Here is an 8,521-nt window from a genome sequence, read left to right as displayed (position 1 = left end):
AATACGTCTTCTATTTCACGCTTGGTCTCTTTGCACGAACTTCTGCACTCAGATCGGCGTAGTAGTCGCAACAGAACGGCCATCGCGTGACGAAAGAAACAAGCAGCAGAACTGCGTGACAGAGCGATGCGATCGCAAAGGAGCGTTCTGATAGTGTCAAATCTCGTGATACATGAAAAAGAGCTTCTAAAACAAGTAGAAAACAAATGTCATGATGTCGGCCGTTTTACAGGCGAGGCTCACGGTGCCGCAGGCTGCTGGGGGTTTTCTCAGAATTCTAAATTAGGGACTATGCGAAGTTAAATCATTTCCAAAAATCGGTGAGTGACAAAAAATTCCGACGACTTCATCTCATCACACCGATACGGGTGTACTATCTTCACGTCAGAGTGCTGATATTAATCTTTATCATACATGCATACATATATAAGATGTGTTCCGTACACGTAACCATGGCGGGCGACTACCGATAAATTATTCATAATACGAAAGCCGTGGAAATAAATCCAATATGTACAGTTTTAGCGCTATTATTGGCGAAAATGATCAGATTCAGAGTCCTAGTCTGCTGTTTCTGGCCTCGTCCATGTTTACTAGAAGCGTTTGTGCCGTGTTAGCATTCCATTCATCAAAAATCAAGGAACTGATTGTATATATCAGTGAGTTAAAGGTATGGCTACGTCTTGGTGTAGACAGTTGCAACTGTTAGAACTTATTAAATGTACGTACGAGTCAGCAAAACGTGCTTATTTTTAGTTAGCTGTTCTATTGATATATGCTCAGATGCTGACACAAAGGGAATATACTTGCATCTCATAGTGCAGTAATGCTTAATATGCAAAGCCATCTCACGCGTGACCAATACGTATTGGATAACGCGACCCAGACAAGAAACTACATGATTTTCCCATTTTCTAGGTAACTCAATAAAAGGATATTATACGATTCTGTTTGCTGTAGCCAGTTGCCACACGAACCGATAGCAAGTTACTCTGGATGATTTATTCAAATCAATAACCCATAATTGGTTCGAGACCCAATCGATCTATTGTATAATGATAGAGAGTTCGATGTCGAAACGAAATTGTTTTCATTAGTAGTAGAAATACTGTCAGCAGCATGGATCATTCATTTGCCGCTAGCTATGTCTGTCTCAGAATTAAATGGTCCACAACAGAATAGATCATAGATCGCGTTTTGCAAAGGTTGTTAAATGAAGTTATGTGGGGCTTATCTAGACGAACGTAACGTGGGCTATGACCACTGGATTTCGGGCTGGTATAAAACAGACTGCCAATTAACACTGCTTTGCAAAGCAAATCAAGAAAACATACTTATCATCCAACTATGAGACGCTCTGTAGTATATCCAAGTTTTTTCTTCGAACGAAGCTGTGCTTGATAGAGCTTTCGCTGGGATTGAGTTAAAGATTCTATAGTGTTTTTATTTGCTATGTTAACATGAGTAATTTGTTTTTAACGCTTTGCATTGAACTATATCGTCGCAAACGACATCATATTTCGAAAAATTTATTATCCGATAGATTCACAGGTGTCATTGTTGTTGCCCTTGGAAAACGGTGCGTATACTGTTGCAGCTGATTTTCACTCCTCGAACCGTTCATAGTGCCTAGATAGCCAATAGTGGCTCTACGAGGAGATCTGGTAGACACATTTTGAACTTCGATTTAGCTAGTTTAGTATTAAAAAGTAAGTTTCTACACTTACATTGAGTTTACTACCTATCCCGTGCTGAAACTGGCTCAAACGCGTGCAATTCACCTATCCGAAATTTGTTTGGCAAGTGCCTTAGGATAATTGTCCTGTATAACCTAAACTGAAAATAATATAGAATGAATTTAAGCTTATTTATTTAGGTTGTAAAAAAGCCTCCTAAGCGAGAGTTGATGTGATTTCGATAGATGAAACTCAAAGAAAAAACCTAATTACAGCAAGCTTTCAGACCACGGATCGTATCCTGAGTATCCAATCAAAAACTTCAGGTAACTAATTCAAGTAAATATTTAAGGTCAAGGCTAACAGATCAGCAACATAATCTGTGATTGATCGTATAGTGAGACATCAGGACATTGTAGTAGCTTATGTCTTTGTCAAGTGGTAATCTTACAATGAAACTTAAAAGTGCTGGGCAATATGCTGCTATGCAGCATACTGAACATGAAGAAACATGGCTGAAGCGTGTTCTGGATAGACTTTGAAGTAAAGATGAAGAGATTCTTTAGGTTCTTCACTTCAATTCTCACTTTCTGCTTTTGAACTTTATTAGTCGGTCTACGAAAATCATTCGCCCACAAGCAGTGAAAATAAAGACCTAAAAATGCCTACTTTTCATGGGTGTAAAGATGCGTTTGTTGTCATATGGATATTTAATTAAAGTTCATACGAAATTATGTTTTGGTCCGCACACTGACATTACAAAATACGTTTTGCTTTCAACAAAATTGCATCTTCTGAATTCTTTTCTCTGTTGACCGGTCGGCTTCTGTTGAATAGAAACTATGCTAATCCTACTATAAATAATAATTATTATTACTCTTTTATTTAGTATTTTTCTACTGTTATGTACTAGGTTGTATTGTACCTCCCTGGTGAGTCGTGAGACCATTGCTTGAGTCTCGTACGACTTTGTACAGTCATCGAGATAAGAGCAATTGAGGAAAAACTTGTTTGAGTATAAATAAGTACCATTAGGGACTTCTTTGCTCTATAAAGTTCTCATCACTTATTTATTTGGATTAGAAAACGTTTGACTTCAGATAAGTGCATTGAATAGCAAAAAAGAGCTATCAAAATGCTGCTAGAACGATCCGGGAGAGGTTGATATGTCACATACGACGGGGACCTCATACCTTAATATTAGAATCCTTACATTTTTCCTTACACGGTGCGCACCCCTTGTTTCAGACGACATAAATTCACTCCTGTCAAAAATACCTGTCCACAAACGATTTTCTCTAAACTAGCCTTGTTTTCACTCATGTCTGCACTATTCCTGCGCACCAGTGCAGAATGAAGTGACTAAAGAGACCCACAACGAGCGAACCCGCATGCCCGATCGCGTATAATGAAGATCCAACAAGTAATGTGAGATCGGTGCTGGAACTAAGCTCCAGTCCGCAGCGTATCGACACTGTATAGTCTATATCAGCAGTACAGCATAGATGCACGATGTTAACATTTTGCATGCGAAAAGAAAAAACATACTGCATCCTGCATATCACTATACTTATTTTCATGAAGGTGTTTGTTAATCGTGTGGGTAAGGTCTCTAATGAAATTTTATTTGTTGAGAAATTTTAGGAGAGGTTTGCAAACCTTACGGGAACATAACAGGGTCGAAGCCAGTACATTTGTTCCTTGTAACCGCACAGAAAGTGATATTCTTATATCCTTGATTATTTACAGCGACTGTAGATTGCTGCTCGCACTTCACGCTTTTGACGTCTGAAAGTGAAAGGAATCCATATCATCGGTGGTACTAATACAACTTATTTTTTTAAAAGCATTCCAATTTTCACAAGGTAACTGTTGTGTTGTGCAAAAATAGATATAGACCTGTTGTTTACCTACGTCAATCAATATCTGCTCAAACAAAAAAAATCTGCATCGTAGTTTCATTAGTCTGTATGATCAAAGGAACGCTGCACGGCGGTACTGGCTTACTTTAAACATATTTCTAGAAAATGAGAATGATTAATACTGTTAAGCTGTTCGAGGGCCTTTAGTTATTGCTTTAACAAAATCTCAACTTATAGAAAGCAGGTTTTAGACCGTTTTTGGTTAAAAAAAAAAAAAAATTCCAACATAGTGTAAAGCGAAGATAAAGCTGGCACTATAGACTATGATTTTTGGTCTGTAGAAGGCTCTTCGTTTAGACTCCTGTCCTTGCCGGCTGAGTATGCTGAGTACAAATAAAGCTTTCAAATATAAATTATTCGAGGCTTACTTGCCGCAAATCGGTGTTTTGTAAAGCGCTAAACGTTACTGTTTAAACTATCTCTAAAGTGTTCATAGAGAAACTTGGGCTATCTACAATGATATGTTGGTTACTTATATTAGAATGTGGATCGACAATGGATAAATATGACGAGTGTTGTAATAACAAAAGAAGCAGCACACACGAGACACTTAAAGGGCCTATACATTATCAAAAACAGAAGTATACGTAGCGGTAATCACGATGATCATTTTAGAAAACGTATCTGCAAATTGTTCATCACCATTCATCATAGTAGCTGAACAGGCAAATGATAGGTGACATATAGGTTGTAACAATAACAACGAAGACGATAACACAATGCTCCAGATCCATAACTAGTATCTCTAATATTCATTACACTGACAACATTGCCATTTCTAGTACGCAACTTCAGACGCAACTTCACTAACACAGTTAACAGTTATTAGTGAAACTGGCAGAGTATTTTTAGAAATTATTGCCATTACATGACTAACAGCGGCTAGCGTATTATTTATACACGCGGGGAAATCGGCAGTTTCTTGACGCCCTGATGGCAAGAATAGGTAAGCCAGCAACACCAGGATGTCAAAATAGCAGAGTAATGTTTGTAGGGTGCATCAGTGGGGCAAGAAGCCGACCCTACTGTCGCAAGCTGTCTCGTGTTATTCAGATCGCGTCGACGTATCGACGTTCGTAAGATAAGAACGTAACAAGGGCTTAATTTAAAGCACGTAGGACTTTAGGGTGATAAGGCAGACCAAGCAGGAGGAAAATAACATGTGAGGTGACTAGGATTTCTCGCATTTAATGTACGAGCTATTTGAAGCCTCTGCTGAAGTGTCGATAACCAAGTGATGGAAATATATGTTTGGTCATGAGGGTATCCCAATGAAACTGAAGACAGAGGAGAAGGTCGATATGAGTGTGGCTTCTGTTCCTCCGCTCTCCTGTAACACCTGCTAGGGGTAGATTTCAAGATCTCTCATAATGCCTACAACTAGTTCCCATCCTTGTCGTTTCTGTGCCCCGTCATCGACATATGAATATTCTTAGTAAAAGTTTCAAGTAGAAACCCCATGCTGCCTTCGCTCCCTCCCGCTTTATGCGTGAGACTATGCATGAACACGCGTCTTTGACACATTGGTTTGGTCATTCGTGTTGCTCAGACAATGTGAGGAATTGAGACGCAAATCGAAGAAACGGTCGAGGCCTTCGCATCGTCCCAAGCCTATAACCGTAACTGAAGAGTCTCTTCCGTTCTGCCGCTAATTTAAAGAATGAACGGCCCTCACATTTGGACCATACACTCGGCGATTGACGTAGCTATATCCTGCAGTGGTTGTACCCATTTAAGCTTGAAGTCAGGGTCATTAGAGAGGATCTCGATTATAACCTTGGCTTTCGTCACCCTTTGCCCTAGCGGATATAGCGCTCGAAGGCTAAGACTGTTTTATGAAGTAGAATAGACATACATTACCATCCTGGACTCTTTCGATCTATACAAGTACGCTAGATAGAGGCTAATGGTAAGGGTAATTGTCCGAAAAAGAAATTACAGATGGCGCTTATCTGCGCCATAATGCTTAGGGATTGTTACATAAATTGCCTAAAAAAAATGGAGGATTCCAAATAGTATATACTTGCTATAATTCAATGGTTGAACTGGTAGATTCGGTAATAGCCTGTTAGTAAGCTATTCTAGAATAAGGTATTAGAAGCTAAATACCTATCTTGATTCTTTCAGACTATTTTCTAATAATTTTTTGTAAATCTTTACAATAGGGCAATTCTATGTTACTCACCTAGGCACTTTTTGTTTTAAATGCGGAGCCTACGCTAACGGCTTAAGAACAACTTGGTAGACGACGTTCCGGCTAATTTCGCTTCTGGTAGCAAAACATTTTTTGAGAATAGACCAATTTTTTTTTTAGCCTCGCATGTGTTGCCTGCTTGCGTCGCTTGTACAAAAACACTAGCTCTACCCTTCGTGAACATAGTAAACAAAAAACGAGCAAACCTTGGTTACTTATTATACTTGTATTCGACCACAAAACTTGTATTTTATAGACCTATGAAAAACAATGATGCGTAAAAGCTTCGATATCTTCCCCATTTTCGGGGGAAACTTGTCGCTTTGTGAACACAAGTGCCGTGTGTAAAGATTATGGGGACTTTACGAGTCCACATATTACCTTGTCTCTGGTGGCAACCGTTTCTTGTCGCTTCGGTTTTTCCCTCTGAACCCTTTCGTTCTCAAGCACCAAACGCCAAGACACTCACGCGACAAGCGTGTGCCGCGATCCTTGACCACGGACGCGCCCGGGCAAAACTGCCGGCGAAAATAAAGGATAGGGAAAAAACTTTCCACTGCCGCGGATCACGCTTTCTTCTCGCAGAAGAAGAAAGAAAAGTTGGTGGTCTAAACTTCAAGGTTTGGTTGGCAGGCCAGGCTTCTCTTGGCCAGCGCAACCTTTCAGGCCTAGAGTTGCAGAGTATCCTTTAGCATCGTAAAATCCGCCCATATACATGGTTTCATTGTTCTTTCTCTAACCTCAATCAATGTGAGCTTGAATACGTTTTAATGAGGGCGTTAGTATCGGTACTGCAGCTTATTTATAGTGAACACCTTGTTGTCAACGCATGGTGAACTATGGATGCTCGCAGTTTTCCAATATGGTGCAATTATACTGTTCATAGATTGATATTCGACAGTGGGGTAAACATTGCATTAAATTTTACAACTTTCATTTTTATTATATGGACATATTATTAAAACTTGCACGGGCCTGGTTCAAAGCTACTTTTCACGAAAGCCATGATCATCTAGATGCCTGTACAGCGTCTGGCCCGTGCTGTACTGTGAACGAGTTACAAGCATAATAGGAAATGATGAATAATACGTATTGCCAAACAATGATTAAATAGTTATTTTCCTTAACATGTGACTCATGAACGACTGGTAAATTTATAGGACCATCGATATCTAGCTAGTTGCCGACAGAATGCTATGTACGAAGGGCAGCACCTGATCAACGGTATCTTGCATAGCCTTATGCATGCCGTTAGAAACAAGTGGTGCCAGCTATTGACTTTTCAAATCGTGCAAAGATACGAGCTTCTTGCTAAACCCAAGAAATATTTTTCGATTATTTCGAACAGATTGCTGCAACCTTCCATCATTGAAGACATATCGATGTACAGTTATTAGTAGCCTGTACATTTAAGCTTAAACATTGTATGATGCTCCCAAGCTAAAAATAAGTATTCCTTGACATTTCAAGCTTATTCAGGCCAGCACAGAATAGAGGAGGCATTTGCGTTGTTCACAAAAAAGGAAACGAAGGTCCTTTAAGCTGGTACGTGTTAGGAGTTAACATTAAGTTTTTGATGAATCTGGCCCTCATGTTTTCCCGTCTTGGATAGTTCGTGCTGAAGGAAATTACGTAGGTACGAAGTCCATAGGGAACGTTATTTTCAGCTGTATGAAACCTATTACGTCTATGATACACCAAGCTTAACCGACCAATCATTTATGTGCTCAATTTGCTTCGTTCCAGCGTTGCCTGGTTCCTTGTTAGACAGGGCTCACATAGTTTACCGCACGGTTACAAACAAGGAATAGTTCACTCAGTCCTGATTTTATTCCCTGATTTGTGGTTTACAGGCTATAAAGCTTAAATATTTCGCTATATCTATTTCTTGTAGTGCATAGCAATTATCCGATATTGTACAGTATGTTCAGCAGGAGGGTTCGACATAACTGTTCATTTTCTAATCAAGTGAAAAGAAACTTAAGTTAATGTTGAAAAACGAAGCACAAATAACTATATTTTTTTTTTACTAATAATAATTAAAAAAAATTGGCTACACCAGATAAGTCAGTTAATGTTCCGTTTGGGAGGATTCTTCTCCCAAATTAAGCAAGCCTAATGAATAAACCTAAGACTTAGCTTCATTTTCTATTTTTCTCGTTATGTATGTAATGACTGATATATGTTATCTTCCTTCCTTTTCAAAAAGAGTTTATCAGAAGCATATGCAACGCACGCCCTTAGATCGGAAAAAAAATCCGAATAATATCATTATAGATAGATGGTATTATGGGTGACGCTTTGCCGTAAAACTACCGTGGTCCTGGGACAATTTTTTGCACTTTTTGTACTGCTGTCACAATCCAGAGCCTTGCTGCAAAGAATCAATACTAGGGCAGTATCTTCACTGAAGACGCTTGAACATCGATCGTAGTAGCATGGTCCCGCATTCTCAAGTTATACAGTCGTCAACTATTTCTCGGTTGCTTGTTACCCATAAAAGCCTCTGATGGATAAACGCCCGGCTTTCGACACACTCTTGTTCTTCTTACAAAAACATAGCTTTAGGAAGGCAGGTCTGCCTACGCAAGTGATGTTAAGGGAGTTAGTAATATATATGATGATTGATATGGAATAGAAAAGACCCCACTTCTAAGATAGCGTCTCAACGCACAAATTGATCGAGAACATTGTTACATGGAGTCGTCAAAATAGCCAGATTACGCCGT

The 8,521-nt window shown here is 39.3% G+C and overlaps 1 long non-coding RNA gene across 3 annotated transcripts in view; it reads right to left on the bottom strand.

The window, feature by feature from the left end:
- Positions 1 to 2,715: 2,715 nt before the first annotated feature.
- Positions 2,716 to 8,521, bottom strand: part of LOC111262056 (uncharacterized) — a 21,914-nt gene continuing 16,108 nt past the window's right edge. For all 3 annotated transcript variants that reach the window (XR_015311796.1, XR_002681367.2, XR_002681368.2), the window contains one exon: positions 2,716 to 3,464. This is a non-coding gene — a long non-coding RNA (uncharacterized LOC111262056). The remainder of the gene's footprint in view (positions 3,465 to 8,521) is intronic.

The sequence above is a fragment of the Varroa jacobsoni genome, unplaced genomic scaffold, assembly GCF_002532875.2.
Source record: "Varroa jacobsoni isolate VJ856 unplaced genomic scaffold, vjacob_1.0 scaffold_625, whole genome shotgun sequence".
NCBI classification, from domain to species: Eukaryota; Metazoa; Arthropoda; class Arachnida; order Mesostigmata; family Varroidae; genus Varroa; species Varroa jacobsoni.
The sequence above is the reverse complement of the archived record's forward strand: the minus strand, read 5'-3'. Positions and strand labels throughout refer to the sequence as shown.